Here is a 9,392-nt window from a genome sequence, read left to right as displayed (position 1 = left end):
GGCACGTCCTGGTTGACGTGATCCATAAAGCTATGCTGCTCTCCCCTTCCCTGCACCCCTCCTGCTTCTGCACTCCTAATTCCTGCAGGAGATGGGCACCTGGCAGCAGAGAAGCAGCAAAGAGGGAAGCCAGAGGGGGCAGTGTATATTAAAAAACAACCACACCGCCTCTTAAGCGGTCTGGAAGAAGATTGTGCAATATCTGGCTTGTGCACCCATGTGATCTTATCACTGCGAGCCAGGGTTTTCAGAGGGAACTGAAAGGAGAGAAACACCCACTAGATTCTGCTTCAGATCATCTGAAAAGCTCAGCTGTTTTCCTTCAGCCTCTTCTCTTCATATTTTACGTTTGCTCACCATGGTATTTCTCCCTGGGAGCTCATGGGAGGCCAGGCTCATTGCCAGGTCTGTTTGTACACAGTCCCAGGATAGGTTTGGGTTGCTAAGCCAGCTTCCCTGTGCCCTGGCCTATCCTGCATCTTGGAGCAGTGGTCTTTCAGCAAAAGGCTGGTGTGGCCGGGCAGGGTTAAGCAAGCACGGGGTGGGATGGCCAGCTGCCACCCTAACAGGGCTGGGGCTGCAGGAGGACCTTGAGAGGCGATGTTCTGCAGCTGCATGGGGTGCACAAGGTACGGAGATCGAAAGGCCTGGAGAGAAAGAGGAAGGAGAAATCTTCCTCACTAAATAGCTAAGACAAAGTAAAAATGAAAGTCTGTAAAAACGAGGGAAACCATAGCAAAAGATACCGGAGTGTTGGTGGTTCCTGTGCTGCTCTTATGGCTAAGAACATTCAGGTTCATTGAGTTTCTGGTCTCTTGGATCACCGTGACAAATACCTGAGCCTTTTCCTTTCCCACAGATATGCATTGCAGCTTACTACAACCTCCAGATGGGATCTCTGGTTGCAGCACTATGTGTCAGCCAGGATTATCCTATGGGGCTGATCACATCTGCCACCCACACACGCTTCCTGTGGAAACTATGGTCAGTCAAGGATGCAGAGACACAACAGTACACAGGGAGCAGGAGGCTGGGGTGTTGGGACAGCAGCTCCAAAGCAACGTGCTGGATTCCTCTGTAGTCACTGGAGAAAAATCAGCACTTCTAGAACCTGATTCTTCTTGTCCTCGTGCAGATGTCTCCAGGAGATCAGGTAAAACTGCTTTTAAGTGCCTGCTTCTCTCTGACTACAGAGGGAGCCCAGCTGACTAACTGAGAGAAAAGAGACGTGGTCAGCACTGAAAGCAGGGTGAAATTAATCCCATTGCATCTTAGAGATCAGGGCAATTTTACACAGGGGCTTTAGAGAGGGTACTTCAATATGGAGACAATTGTATGTGAGACACTTGTGGGTGTAACTTTATACCAATGTGCATGAGAAAGTATCATCCTTAATACGATGTGAAGAGAGCCCTTAATCCTACGATCAGATAGCTGTAACACCATATCCTTTTAGTACTCAAATCTGGGTGAAAACATCAGATTTCCCTTCAACAGTAACCAAATAATGCCCAAGACTAGTCTGGGAGGAGGCTGACCCAGCGGCTGCAGCGCCCCACATTGTCAGGGCATGTGACACTGGGCCCCATCTAGAAGTCACGCATGTGCCACAATTTCTTTCCTCCTTTCTAGCACAAACTGCCCTTGATTAGTCATCGACCTGGTTTAGAAGTTGCACTGCTACCACACAAGCTGCGGGTGAGTATTTAATATAATAGGCTGCGATCATTTAAAACTGGCCTAGATCTAAGCCCGCAGGGGGCTATAAACTAATTTGATGGAAGCTGTAGCTTCTAAATAGAACTACCTGGGACCTCTCCAGAGTTTGGTTGTGGGCTTCACTGTTCCAGCACCAAGCCTCAGCTGAGCTCCCCTGACCGCTCCGCAGCCCTTCATGACAACCAAGGCCAACCTGGCTATAGCAGGGCTGAGTTTCCTGATGGGCATCCTTCCCCAAGGGGACTAGGAAGCTCATAATGGAAGGAGGGAATTATGGTTTTGACTCCAACACCATTGAAAGGCTGCCTTTTTGTACAGTTTGAGTCAAAACCATATGCAGCTCCACGGTTTTGGCTGTGTTTTGCCTTGTTGTTTTTTTTCCAGCTAACTTCAATAGTCACTGATCCAAAAGGTAGGAGTAAGTAAAGTCACCGTATGTTTTAAACCTTCCATACTGGAATACCTTCTGCAATATGCAAGTCCTGTTTTTAATGTCATAAGTCCTTCCCACCTGATCTTTTCAATTCTTCAGCTTTGACTAAGTACATCTGCAAACTCAGGACTAAATATCTGCCTTTTATCAGCAAGCACAACACGACAAATAACTATGTATATCTGTAGTGAGTTTGTTTGCATTAGTAGATATTGCTTCCTTGCATTAGCTGTATACCCGTAGCCTCTAGACCAGGAAATTACAGGTGCTGGCTCTGTATAAATATTGAACAAAACGTTGGCTGATGATGGATGGCACTTAGGTGCTACTTACCTGAAAGTGTCACCCTTCAGATGGTACCACAGCTGAGATTCCCTTGCCCATCCCTGATGTCTGCTGAAGTAGAAATCAGCCATTGCCCCAGGCTCTTTTTCAGATTCCATCTCCTTCAAAATTTCTCTCTTCCCTCTCCAAAAATGATTCTAATAGAAGCTTTGAGTGAGAGTGCTATGCTGATGTATTTGCCTTCAAAATCACTTTGCCGTTTCTGTATTGTAGTGTAAATGCTATGAAACCATGATAAAAGGGACAGTACAGCGAGTGCTAGTAGTACTGATTTCTAGGATCATCTTTATTCACCGCAGACAATCATATGACATTCACTCTGAATCCAGTGCTATACAACTGAATAAATGTTCAAGTGTAGGTGAGGGTCACCTGTAAAAATGTAGTAGATATCAGGTGCAACTTATTTGCTAACTATCTTTCTTGCATCAAATCAAAGCAAATGTTTCTAAAATCTATTTTTTTATTTTATGCCGCCTCCACACCACCACAATCAGTATTGCTAAGTCTGCAATATTCGTCATGAACTCCACATTCCCCTAGATCCCAGTCATTAGAACCGTGTCATGCCCCTTCTTGTCTGGGGGGTAGGAGTAATGCTCAAATCTTGAACAAGCAGAGTCTTTCCCCCAGGATTGGAGAGCAGGAGGGACGTGGCTTGCTTTGCATGCAGACAGGGTTAATTTTTCCTTCTCCTGCATTCTTTTGCACAGCCATCCCAAGGGAAGTGTCATATTACCTCACCTCTCATTCCTAGGTTTCTAAGTTGGACCTGGATTTGAATTTCCCTGGCATTAGAGGAGTTGCATTCAGTGTTCTGGTTTGGATCCATCTTAAAACGGTAGGTGGGACATTAACTTAAAGGGAGTTTGATTTGCTTATTCCAGATCCAGCCCATCTCACTTTTGACAAATCCTGGTGTCTAGTCTCCCCTTTTTGTGCAGCTGTGGAAGATACTGGACAAATCACTGCTTTAAAGAGGAAATAAAGTATTCCCTTCCCATGGAGAATTTCTGAAGAGAGAAAGACAGGGTAGTTAGCACTGCAGCCTTGTCCTGGCTTGTCTACACATGAAAGTTATTCCAGAATAAGCTAGGGGTTGAATGTAAAGCAGGATAGGCATTCCACAACTGCTGCGTGTTGCTGAGATCTCAGCAGAAGCGAAGGGTCAAGGCATGCCGATTCATTGGGACTGCCCTGTGTCTTCTTTAGCTACGTTCAACAGAAAGAAACAGGCAAGGATTTTTGAGGACTTTTATGCAGGATAATAGACACAAAAGCAGGAGTAAACTATTTCAGACTACTCAGAACTAATTAAATACTTCTTATTTTCCTGAATTCATAAAACCAAAGCAATGAAATGTTTCCAGGACTTCTTTCCTTCCTGTCCTTGGTTCAGAATAGGATGAGACAAAAAAGGAGAAGAAAAGGCAACTTCCAACCATTTCATTCCTCCCTGGATCTCGCACCAAAAACATAGCTCCATTTTCCCTCCTCCACCCCACTCCTCTCTGCTGTCTGCTGCAGGGCATGGGTTGGGCAGCTGCGCTGATACAAACCCCACCTCACTGGCAATGGCTCCCTGCCTTTTTCCAGTGCCACGTATGCCCTTTGCAGCAGTGGGCATTGGATCTGTTTGGAAAATACTGGTGGCAGTTAGACTGTCTGGACTGTGAGACCCTCACTAACATATCTAGTCTAATGATGATAAAACTCAAGTGTAGTGCTCTTTATCAGGCCCTTGGTTGCTTACTTTGGCTAAAACTCTTCTGTGTTAATGTCATTGTTCTGCATGGCATGGAAGCATCACGTGGAAGTGGCACCTGCTGGCATCATTAAACCAAAGTGGAAGGGGCAGAATGGGCCTTAGGTGCTGGGACCTTGAGGGGAAGAGCAGGTGGGTTCTTTACGGCCTCTGCATATTCCTGCTGTGCAGACATAAATCCAGCCTACCCACAGTAACGTGATGGATGTCGTATGGGTAGGTGGCTGCCATCATTTGGATTTGCCACTGCCTCTTGCTCGAGCGCTGTGGTTTTCCCCAGTTACCTCCTGCCCAGAACTTGCTAGGAAATTCCATGTACTTCCACAGGGAGAGGGCTACACTGGTAATACCTCACGGGACAGGTGAAAGGAGGAGGAACACGTCTGTCTGGTGCTTAAACTGATTTTCTTTGTGTGCCTGACAGCATTCTGAAAACAGCTGGTTTTACCCTAGGTAACTCCTATGGCGAGTTACAAAGGACAGGTCCTCCTACAGGCCAAGGCAGCTGCTTGGTGCCCTTCTCCTCCCAGAACCAGGACAGCCTGCAGTTCCCCCTTCTCCTCCTTCCCCTCCAGGTCACCACTCTGGTTACTGATCCAGCCCACCACGTCCTGGCGCCCACCGGCCATGCCAGCCCCTCACGCTGCCCTAAGATGGCGGCGGGGCCCTGTCCTTCCCAAGGACTGGGGAAGCTTCTGGCAGCTGAGGAGACCACAACGGCAGCCAGAGCTGACAGCACCCCACCAGGCCTCACTCTTCCAGGCTGGCATTGTACTTCACAGCTCAGGTTGCCAATTAACCCAATTAATCAGTACCCTACTGAGGTGCTAATTAGGGCTCCCCAAGCCCTCCCCTGATAGCATGCTCTCCATTCCTGGGGGTGTCCCTGTGAGGGCAGTGATGTTTCCAGGCCGGTGTGGGTGAAAACCCTCGGTTTTGCCCAACTTCACAAATTACTGACTTTTGGCATTCACCTAATAAATAAAGATCCATGAGGTCTGTGGCTGCTCTGAACTGAGAGCTTTTTTTACTGCTCCTGCTGAAATGGAAAGTCAGTAAAGAAACAAAATGTGGGATGTGGGCATAATGGCAAAAGGCATTGTGCTTTACTTGGGGAGATAAAATGGTTTTTACTAAATTAAATGTAGGTAAAACTTGAAAGGTTTTTTTTTTATGTGAAAAAAAACTGAAGTTTCATTTTGAATGTGTTGGAATACAGTATTTTCAGAAAGGCGAAACTAATACAATCCAATGCATTCAGCATAGATTTAAATAGGTTTTTATCATCCTCACCCTGGCACCCACAACTTAGTGGACTCCAGACTCCCCAATTGGCTCAAGTAGACACATTCTATGCCCCCAGATTTAGGAAAGAGGAAATTAGGAAATATTGCCCTGGATGTACTGCTTTGTCTTCCTTAGAATGTGATCAGAGGCTAATGAACAAATACTACTTTAGCAGTGTTTCTGACACTTTCTGTTTTTCTGAGAAGATGTAGTCCTAGGTTATGTCTTTATTGTGAAAATATATATATATATTTAATATAGACATAAAATTCAAGTTGAGACAGGCCTTCCTGCTGTTCTGCCACAAAGTGACTAATGAAGCAGGGCTTGGGTTCAATTTTTAGAGGGCCTTTGCAGAAAAGCACTTAAACATTATTTTGAGCTTCCGTGGTGAAATCTGGGAAATTGCATTGTATTACTTGGGCCTCACTGAGTGAAATATCTCCAATAATGAGCAATAAAGTAAAAAATGTATTCAAACAGGCATAACATCTTGGAGGGGGATGAAAGAAAAACACAATAAATCACATCAATTTGGTAAATCTGAACAACAAACACTCCCCAACACCTTTCACTCAGTATGCTGGCAGTTGTCCTGATATGTTCTTCTTGCTGGGAGTGCTCTCTGCAGCTAGCAGCTCCTACTCTCTCCTCTGCCTGCTTTCCTAAGTACTTTCCCCCAGCTCACAGGAATGCAGCCATTGAATATGCTGATGTCTTACTCCTGTTTTCTGCAGGAAAAATATAATTTTTTAGTCAAACGCATCAATTCAGTAGAGGTAAAGCTTCAAAAAAAGACATACGCACAGTGCTCCAGTGAAGAGTTACCATCTGCCTTCCCTTCTCCTCCTCCTCCTCACAGGAAGGAAGAAAGAAATTTCGCAGGGGTTTAGCTTTTCATTACCTGCTTGCTCTGACATTCATTCCCTGCAGGAATTTTCTTGCTACCCAGGCAGGATGAACACCCACAAAAATTGGCAAGGAGATGACTTTTAACTCATTTTCAAAAGCTGGCTCTATTTCAAGTAGACAGTGTCTCTCTTGTATCAAACCAGGAAGAATTTGGTTTTGCTTTTCTCTGAAAAATAGAAAAGGCAAGTAGCTATCCTACTGGTTGCCTTGAATACTAACAGAGAAATATGATGTTTCAAGAATCAAAAGGAAGACAATTTTACCTGTCAAAACCTGAGGATGAAGCTCGATGTTCTCCTGATAACACCTTTTAGCTGAGCATCCTGAAAACCTAAGGCAGAGTTTGCTTTCTGCATAGTCTGCTCCCCTGCCACTTCTCTAGAGCCAGAGGCACTGTTGCCTACAGCAGGGAACATTCAAATGTCAAATTCAGAGCTTGGCCATTGTGTCAGGAGAGAGCTGTTATTGCTACACCAGTCATTAGCATGCAGCGTTACACATACGAATGGTGTTTGTATGCTGGAAAAAGTTGAGTCTTGGTGCAGAAGCAAAAAAAGTAATTTTGCTGGGATAGTTTTTTAGATTGAGAAAAGTTAGACCAGCTGCCTCAGCCAAAATAAAATAAATAAATAAATAAATAAAAACAACAACGACACCTTCTTTAGCCAATGTACCTTGAGTAAAGGAATTCAATCTCTTGGCAGAACTGTAACAAGCAATACAGGCAGGTTGACAAGGCTTGGGATAGATTCTTTCCGGAAAGAAAGAACTCTTGTAGAAGTGTGCCTACAGAGTTACTCAGCATAGGAAAATACATGTATTCTCCATATTAATCTCAACAAGTTTTAATTTATGTCAGTTTGGACACCAGCAAAAGTGTTATCCCTAACAGGCACAGGCTTGGAAAGGTGATTTCTGGACTTTGAGTTATAACTCAGCAGACGTGAATTTCTAAGGGCAGAGAGGTTCTGTGTTGGCATGTAGGAAGTGGTGTATTTTAGAGAAATCAACCCAGCTCTGCTTGAACCACATGGAAAAAGACAAGCTTGCTGTACAGTTCATATGTTGCAGATAGGGAATTTGTTTCTTTTGTATGGCCCCTGTTGCAAGCTCAGCAAGCAAAGCACTGTGAGGAACTAGCACCCAACAGAATTACATGACCGAGGCTTTTATTGCTTACTGGAAGTTTTCCACAGCCTGAAGAAACAGTTGCAGTCTATTGCATCAATAAGAGTGCAATTTACATTGGAAAGTAAGAATACAATGTTTATTCTGGGAAATTATTGACATAGCTTGATGCCACTTACTACCTTGAAGGTGAAGAGCAATATCACTACCTTGTAGTCATTAGCAATAATTAGGAACAGCTCATCAACCTTAATACCTCCTGTGGCAGACAGGGAAACTATGTCTGTAATCTCTGCTGTTTACAAGTGTAGAAAGCAAATAAAGTCCTGAATATTGGCAACAGTGGGATGGATGAAACTCTTATGTTGCCACAAATGTATGCTTTCCAATGCAGTACAGGAGTCAGTTACCTCCCACCACTTTGTCTTGATGAAGATTGCTTATAGGCCACACATGAGATTCTTACCTACCTTGGAAAATTATGTGCATCTTGCTAATCTTCACTTCAGGTTCAAGATGGATTCAAAAGTGGCTTCTCACTACTCCTGGTCTGGACATGGTCTAGCAGTGAGAAAAGACTTCTTTGCTTTCACTCACCTGTAATGAAGGGTCTGACCCAAACTCCAGATCCAGACATTGTAAAAAATTGCATTTTGATGGCAGTTGAGAATCCATCTAAACCACAGAATTTGTGCTAATAGCTATACACACAAATTCCCTGCTGCTGGAGAAACATTTTGTGCTAGCAAACGGAGACCTGTTGCTGATACAGTTAAACCATCTTTTTGAGAAATGGAAGCTATCTAACCAAAAGGCTCTTTTGCTTGTATATGTGGTGTCTGACTTGGCTGTGGGTTCCAGGTGGGGTGCCGGCAAATCCATGTCAGTGAGAATATTGATTGTTTTTCCTACTCCTGAGCCAGCAGGGCTCTGCCAGGAAAACGTGGTATTCAGGGCCTGCCTACCATGACTCCAGTCCACTTCCACTTCCCTCTGTGCATGCTTTACAATGAATGATGTGCGATACCTCACTTCAGACAACTTACCAAGACTTCCCCACAGATCGCCGTAGCTGCTGAGAAAACCAGTATCCCTCAAATTAGACACCTACTTTAAAGAACAGTGTGCCTCGGTAACAGACATGATAAATGCTATGAGTAATGACAGATCCATGTGTTAGCAGTACCCTCTATCAGCCACCTACTGGCTCATTTCTTCTTTTGAAAGCGGCTTTTCTCCTCTGGTTATGTATGAAATGTATATTTCTTTTGTGAAGGTGGATGTCTCTGCAGAAGCAACGGGAGCAGAAGGCAGAAGCTCTTGAGTCCTGACTGCAGCTGTGAAACAGGCTTGGCGTTGATCATCAGGTTCCTTGCCTCAGTTTCCCCACTTGTCGTTTGAATGATGTCTGTGTTGCAATCATGCTGCAAGGCGTAGCCAATATTTGCGCAGCGGTGCTTTGGAGGTGCCACGCATCAGATCATCCCAGGAGATACCACTATCATCAGTATATCAATTGTATCTACACAGGGAACAAAATCAGGCACAGATGCTAGCATAATGTTATGTATTTTGGTACAAAATGAAATAAAAATCTTGCCTTCTGTCCTCAGATTTCTTGTCAAACATTCATTGCTTCACATGCTGAAACAGTTAGGAATACAAAGCATATTTCTATCCTACTTTATTTTATTCTTTGAACAGAACTCCACATAAAAAAGTGAAGAACCATGATTGAATCTTAATACAAAAAAAAGGGCTTAAGTTACATTCTCCTGGGATCATCTGTAGCAAAGCATAATA

The 9,392-nt window shown here is 44.3% G+C and overlaps 1 long non-coding RNA gene across 1 annotated transcript; it reads left to right on the top strand.

Annotated features, from left to right (window-relative positions):
* The first annotated feature begins 731 nt into the window (after positions 1 to 731).
* On the top strand, positions 732 to 9,200 carry LOC121065678. Its single transcript, XR_005817245.1, has 4 exons — positions 732 to 1,153; positions 1,633 to 1,698; positions 3,255 to 3,338; positions 8,866 to 9,200. It is a non-coding gene; the product is annotated as an uncharacterized LOC121065678 (long non-coding RNA).
* Positions 9,201 to 9,392: the final 192 nt, after the last annotated feature.

Source organism: Cygnus olor, chromosome 2 (genome assembly GCF_009769625.2).
Source record: "Cygnus olor isolate bCygOlo1 chromosome 2, bCygOlo1.pri.v2, whole genome shotgun sequence".
In the NCBI taxonomy this organism is placed as follows: Eukaryota; Metazoa; Chordata; class Aves; order Anseriformes; family Anatidae; genus Cygnus; species Cygnus olor.
This window is presented reverse-complemented; position numbering and strand designations above follow the sequence as displayed.